At 39.1% G+C, this 7,775-nt stretch overlaps 1 pseudogene; it reads right to left on the bottom strand.

The window, feature by feature from the left end:
• Positions 1-4,499: 4,499 nt before the first annotated feature.
• LOC149869093 (uncharacterized) lies at positions 4,500-5,445 on the bottom strand (annotated as a pseudogene).
• Between the last annotated feature and the right edge of the window lie 2,330 nt (positions 5,446-7,775).

Raw genomic sequence — 7,775 nt, 5'->3', positions numbered from 1 at the left:
AAATTCTCCCTTACCAGTATTATAAAATGGTAACAGATCAGTGTTGGTTTCCTATAGTGAAAATACATGAAAATGGACACTTTACAGCTCAGAAGCAGTGTGAATACTTCACCTGCTACTGTATTGATCAGGTACAATGCAGGTAGATCAGGCAGAGTAATGCACTGGCAGACAGTTGGTGGAGGATTTCTTATGTTTTAGAAGGATGTCTTAGATTTTTGTCATGGTGAAGTAACGGACTGGAATCTGTTATTTTAACCTACTCATCAGGGAGGAAGGGCAGAGTTCACGGCTGGTAGTGCCCCATTTTATTAAGAAAATAGAGAGGGGGCATATATTCCATGTTTATATCCTTTAAATAAATTCCAATAAGATCATAGTTACATATTCTGCAGATGAGAACTGGATAAAATTAACAAACTCTAGTGCTAACAGGCCGAGTATAACATTGGCAAAAATAGTAGAAAAGGCTAAGAGACTTTCTGCCTCGACCTATTTTTACTTTGTGTTACACATTTTTAAGAATGCTGCCCCACTGCAATAACTTAACTTTCATTTGTCCTGAGGCTGGTTTTCTTATAGATAACATTCATATGAATGGTAAAATGGATTGTATGTGAAATGGAGATTGCATTTAGACAGCTGACAGTTTGTCCAACAAATCAAAACTCTCCTTCACCCCCGTCACAAGGGCATAGTATTTTATGGTCTCCTTTTCTTCCTCTCTGAATTTGTGGGAGGTGGGGGGGAGCAGGTTTCAAACAGTTATGAGGCATGTAAGAGTTCTTTTTAAATTGATTTTTGTAGTGCTTCATGTAAGCTAGGAATGACGGTGTGCCAATAGGACATGTTTATTTTCAGAGTGGTCAGTTTTTTTCTGTTTTTCAGATTGATGCTGTAATATGTCTTATGTAATAATTTTGTGTCTTTCCATCTCTGGCAATATTTTGCTTTGCTTTGCTTCTTTTAGGACACTACTTGTGTGTACCAACTACAGATTAAGTTCTCCAAACTAGGACCTGCCCCTGAAAGCCCTTCCTTTGCCAGAGGCCTGACTCAACACCAGTCTCATCACTCCACTGTTGGGGCCATATGAACCCTGGATAATTTAGAACAGTTCTGTCATTTAGTTTGCCTTCAAAGGCCCCAAAGGCAGCAGCCCTTCTTTGATTTAATCGTGAGTCAGGAATAAATTACCATTGGGTATGTTATGCCACTTCTGCAGCTGGAGATCCAGCTGGCGTCTGGAGATAGAGCACAGTTAATGGTTAAAATCACAGGTAGCCTTAGTGAAGATGAAGATATAGCTGTTCCTGGTATAAGGATATTCTTAGGCAAGGAGTAAGTGTGAGAGCTGAAAGTTTCCAGAATGGGACTTGTAATTTTTATACAAGTTTATTTAGTAGAAAGAAGACGCATTACAGAATGCATGAGAAAAAGGAGTTTCCCCTACTCGTTCTAGTAACTTGGCAAAAACTGGGTCATGCCAGGCGGCAGAAGCCATTCTCCTTAAATTGATAGTTACTCACTGTGGGATCTAGCAGAACACAATTATTCCTCATTTACAATATTGTTTCTGCTTGCTTTTCATTGTAATCAAAGTGATGCAATACTTCTCCTTCAGTAGCCAAGTAAACAGTTTTTTTTAAATCCTGTATTAATACAGATGGACTAACTCCCACAGAAGCCACTTCTTGCCAGCTAGCAAAAACCCATATAACTTTATTTTAATATGTGGTGAATATTTTCATTGTCAAGGACATTGTGCCCTTGATACAGATGTGCGATGAATGTTTCTGCTAGCCATGGTTAGTTAGCTCTAAGGTTTCTTTTAACCAGCCTCACAGAAGTGGTGTAGTAGTTCTGTCTCAATAATACTGAGGTGGAAATGAGGAGAAGGTAGACAAATGTGGTGAATTCTGTCCACTATACAAATAAAAAATACTCAGCTTTTGAAGCAGCATATGAATTATTAGTAACACACTTCAAAGCATACTCCCTTGTGCTCATGCTCTCTCTCAAATGTCTGTCTTCTTTAACATCCCCTCAATGAAGGCACGTATGCTGGCATGCATTCAGATCACTAGCATTTTATGATTACGCCCTTCGGTAGATAAATTTATGGTAGCTTCAAGATGCTCTACTTGAAGGAATTGGATGGATAAAACACAATGTCTTAAATGTGTGATTGGTTGATTTTATATCTTATAAAATAGCAACTAAGTGAATGCTCATTTGGTAATTAGCATGTCAACTGTTGACTGAGAATTATGAAGTGGTTTGCAGCCATGTTTTACATGACTGCTAAATTTCACCATATTTGAATCCCTATGCTCATGGCTGTACAGTGAATATTGAATATTAAGAGCTAAATCCTGCAGTTCTGGGCAGTAGTGTAACTTAGGGGAGAAAGAGAAGGGGACACTGTGGCAGGAGCCTCTGGTGCCAACTTTGGATGGAGGGAAGGACAGAAAAATAGCAGATATTGCACCTGTCTACCCCACACACTCCCACTGCCCAATTACACCTCTGGTCTTAGTACCAAACAAGTCATCCACCTAAGGAAAAAAAATGTGGTGTTTATCTTAAAAATATAACTGACAAAATCATAATTATTTATGCTATGCTAGATATGCATGTTTAACTTTGATGTATATATTTTACACATTGTTCCCTGATTTATTTTTCTGGCAAACCGCCATAGTAGATTAATGATCAAACTCAGCTTCATCAGTATTATTGGAACTTGCCAATGTTTTGACATTATGTAAACTGTTTGTTTGTACCTAAAAGTATTTAGTCAGAGGGAACCACAGGCCCAGATTTAGGAAAGCATTGATATGTAAGTCCATCTTTATTCATAACAGCACTTATCTGTGTGGTTAAATACTTTCTAGAGTAAGGATTCTTGCCCAAATTTGGGCTTCAGCTGGTAAGAAAACCTTAATGGTGTTACATACAAGATTCCAAAAAGAATTGTAGCCCAGCCAACAGTCGGTTTCTCCAAAATGTAATTGACTATGCTGTCATTTAAACATTGTAACAATATCTGTGAAAGCACCATCTGGTGATTCTCATTACATATTTTTGATAATCGGCCAAGTTTTAATCTCCAGCTTGAAAATAAATATATGTGGTGCAAAAGACAATCCCCGTTTTGATGAAACCACCACATAGTACAGAATGTGAGCAGGCACTATTTCCATACCAGCTCTGATGTTGTAGCCCCAGAACAGGCACAAATGGAGCACTATACCAAAAAAGTTATTCCCTTGCCAACTTAAAAGCTCCTTTTTTGAACAATAAATATACTGGAATAATTATCAATCATAACTAAAGCACAGTCCCATCAGCATGTTACAAATCTAGAGCAGTGGTCTCCAAACTTTTTTGATCGCACACCACTATCAGTAAAAAAATTTTGAGCACGCACCCCCAATGTATGAGTGAGGGCACCACTGTCAACCTCTCTGTGTTGTGGAACTCCCACTCTTCCCTCAGGATACCTCGTGTACTGTATATGACACATGACTGTCTGACATACAGACCGAGTAAGAGCGCCAGTGTCAATCCATATATTAAATATTAGTAAAGCTTAATTTCTTTCTTATTTTTTTAGATAAAAAATAAATATAAATACAAGTTTTAATATGTTCTTCCTGCACCCCAATGGATCATCTTGCATACCCCCTGGGGTGCGCGCACCCCACTTTGGAGACCACTCATCTAGAGCACACATGGAGATTTGAAATATTAAATCACTAAATTTAATAATTTAATATGTGCTGAAACACTTAAAGCCTGAAATATACTTTCAAAATTATCTTCAAACATAGATTCAAATTTGATCTAATTCAATTTATCAATGGAAACACTAGGAGAGAGGGCTCATGTTGCCTCTGATTCAACTTATCTAGAAGGACAGCTGCTTGCTGGTTCCTATGTGAAAGGTGTAGTCATTTTCTTTATATTTTACTCCATACTTGCGGGGGGAAAGGATGAAGAAAATATGAAGTGCAAGGCTTGTGAAACCTACAAAGTTACAGTATGGGTAATCTTCAACTCAAAAGTACCAGAGAACCTGAGAAAATAAATTCTCCCCCTCCCCCACTTGCCCTAAAAGTTTTGATTTTGCATTCAGGGGTATAGATTGTAGCTGTGTTGGTCTACGGACATAAGCAAACAAGGTTCTTTGGGTAAATATGATGTCTTTTATTAGAGCAACTCAAATACTTGGAAAAATTCTTCTTCGCAAGCTTTCGGATACGAATACCTTTTATCAGGCTGAAGAAACATCTGCAGTTGGTGTGTGCCCTTCCTGGATGGAATTAATAGTAAAGAAGCCAGAGGCTTGTATATATGCAAGAAAGTCAATCAGTGACAATGTAAACTGATGAGTCAGTGGGTGAGAGATGGGTTGGAAGTGGGGAGGAGGGGAGGAGAATGAATATAGCTGGTAAATAGTAGAGAAGTACCTGGGGAGTCTGCTGTTAGGCAGGTTATAATGTGTCATAAATCCAATGTCTATATTTAGTCTGTGATTTTTTGTATCCAGGAGGTTGATAAAGTGAAGTTTGTAGGCTCGTCCGTGAAAGGTGTTTTGTAAATTCCCTTTGAGGATTAGGACTGAGAGATTGGCGAGAGAGTGGTTGTTTTGTAAGAAAGGTGCCCTCATACATAATTGGGTATTCTTGTTTTGGATAGATTTCTGGTCTGCATTCATTCTGGTGCGCAGTTCTCTCTTCCAATAAAGACAGAATTTCTATATATTTTCCATCAGGGCATTTGGTGCCTTTGATGAGATATTACATTTCTGGAGGTACAGCTGTAAGATCCAGGAATGCTGATGGTTCTGTTGTGAGGTTTAGTAATTGTGGGGTGGTAGAGATATGTTGTTATCAGGTTTTTACATTTCTTGTCATGGCATGGTCTGGATCCATTGGGTATGCTTTGGGCCATAGGAAGTTTGCTTCTGGTGACAAGGTTACCAAGCTTTGGTGCTTGCTTGAAAGCTAAGGTCGGTGGTTCTGGGAAGATCTCTTTAAGAATTGAGTCTTTTTCTAGTATTGTTTGCAATTGTTTGAGGATCTTCTGTATAGGTTTGAGGGAGAGGTGATATGTCATAACCAGTGGTGTGTGATTCCTGGGGGTTTTCCTTCTGTACTGTAGCAATTCTTCACTTGGTATCTGGGTCACTCTTTCAAAAGGGTGATCTGTCTCTCTGGAGGAGCGTCCTTGCTGAATGAAAGCATTTTTGAGATTTGTGAGGTGAAAATCACAGGTGTTCTCCTCAGTGCAAATTTGGTGGTATCTGAGGGCTTGGGTGTATATTACAGCTTTCTTAGTGTGTTTAGTGTAATTGCTAGTTTTGTGCAGATACGCATGTTGGTTCGTGGTTTTCTTGTATATTGTGGTCTGTATTTTACCATTCTGGATAGTGATCATCATGTCTAAAAAGGAAATCTTGGTGCTGGATTATTCAAGAGAGGGTCTGATGGAGGGGGGATGATTGTTGTATTTCCGATGGAACTCAATCGGAGATTGTAGGTTTTCAGTCCAAATGATGCAGATGTCATCAATATATCTTAAGAATAGCAAGGTGCAGTCCTTGAGGACTTCTTCTTCCAGGTGGCCCATAAAAAGGTTGGCATGCTATAAGTGTCTAGGAAGGTGTTGCTGGGAAGCTGGTCTATGTTTTTAAGTTTTTGTAGATAGTCTGTTGTGTCTTGGACAAAACTTGCTCTTTAGGTGACAAGAGGTTTTAGGACTGATTCGGTTAAACCTGATATTTCCTCAGTTTACATCTCCATTGACCAGCTGTCTTGCATATGTACAAGCCTCTGGCTTCTTTACTATTCATTCCATCCAGGAAGAGCACACACCAACCGCAGATGCTTCCTCAGCCTGACAAAGGGTATTTGTACCTGAAAGCTTGCAAAGAAGAATTTTTCTAACTATTTGAGTTGGTCTAATAAAAGATACCAAATTTACCCAAAGAACCTTGTCTACCTTGATTTTTGCATTGGGTTTTGTTTGGTTTTTTTGTTTATTTTTCAGAAGGCAATCTTTATTGGAAAACACAACAAAATCCATAAATCTTGGTCTGATCGTACACTCCATGGTATTATACAGCCTATAAATTCTTAGCTTCATTCTCCTGCTGGAGGAGAACTGGGTACTGTCTTGGAGACTATTTGGCTCAGAAGCATGAGCTTTTGCAGGCAACTTACTTAATCAGATAATATCTTTGTGCTGTGTCCATCTCTCACTGATGTGGACCAGTGGTTCTATTATGAGTCTACATGGCAAAATACACCTTTACCAGGAGAAGAAAATCTCTTTCTGTAAATCTACCTACAATACTCCAGATAAAACATTTAAAATGGAACCTAGAGTTCTCTCCTTTAAACTGTGTCACAGAATAATTAGTAAGAACCAGTATGGGGAAGGAAAAGACCAAATGCTTAAAGTCTACAGAGTGACCGTCAATATCCACAGCAGATTAGCAAGTTTTTTCTCTTGGTTCAGTAGTTCCCTCTGCTTACATGGAAATGGTAAATTTCTGTTCACCCTGTTAAGTCTTTGGCATTGAGCTGTTTTTCAAAACCTGTGCAAGTTGCACATCGTTAATAAACTAGTTTTCAATTTGCTCTCCTCACTTAAAATAGCTTAATTGCTACTTCTGTTGTGTTTTGAAAAACATGAATGAATGGAATCCTTTTTTTAAGCATGAACTCTTATGTGAGTCATTTGCATTCAATGTACAATAAATTAACACACTAGCCGAGAAAACTAGTATGTACATGTTGCCACAGCAACTTCAGGATATCACATTTGATTTTCTTTCTGCACATTACTAACAGGCGCCAAATGTTTTGCTCAAACGCCATTCAGGGTCCAGGAGTCTAAAGGAGGTCTGTGTCACCCTGAGCTCTTGACTAGCCTAGTGGCTGTGATGTGCAGAGTTTCAGGTTATACAGCTTACAACTCTTGTGAAAACCTCCTAAAGGTGTAGTTCCCCTCATCCTCCTTCCCCAGCTAGACAGCAGTAATAACAACCACAGCCAACAATATATGGTTTTGAAATTCTGTATTATGTTGAGCAGTTTGCTGATTGGCAATATTCAATTAGTCTCAAGGTGCTGTGGCATGGCTCTCCAGGTCTCGCCATAGAAGTCAGCATTGTTTTTGTCAGTTGATATGTTCATTTAGCACAGTTGCCTATACCTGTAGTCTCAGACCTTCTGAAAAAATATACTCCTTTTTTTCTTCCTCCCTTGTGGGATTTTTGAGTAGTGACCACCTCATACTATCATGGGGCTACTTATTTTGATACCACTGCTGTTTCTAAGCTTTATTTCCCATTAGGTGTGATAAACACCATATCTCTTTCATGAGAAGGTGGCAGCTGCCATGATACTAAAATAATACCAAGTTTTCTATTTGGCCGTGGGTGAATGCGTACAAGCTCCCCTGTGATTCTGATGTCAGCCTAACACTGCCGGCACTGGGGATTATTTGGTATTAATTACCTGCATCAGGGTTCCTGAAGCACTTCCTACACAGGTCAGATTTAAAAATGGCCTCAAACACAGCTAGGGTCTCCAACTCAGTGGGTTTAGTGGAAAGGTTCTGTATGTGTAATGAACCTGGACTATGTAACACTGCTCTAAGAGAAGCACAGAGTGGCAATTGGCAGAAAAGATCTGGGATGATCCCAGAGTAGCAACAGTTAGGAATCTTACGCTTCAGAGCGGCTACAAACACAGCACATT

This window comes from Crocodylus siamensis, chromosome 3 (assembly GCF_052110815.1).
Source record: "Crocodylus siamensis isolate JL-2025a chromosome 3, ASM5211081v1, whole genome shotgun sequence".
NCBI lineage: Eukaryota > Metazoa > Chordata > Crocodylia > Crocodylidae > Crocodylus > Crocodylus siamensis.
The sequence above is the reverse complement of the archived record's forward strand: the minus strand, read 5'-3'. Positions and strand labels throughout refer to the sequence as shown.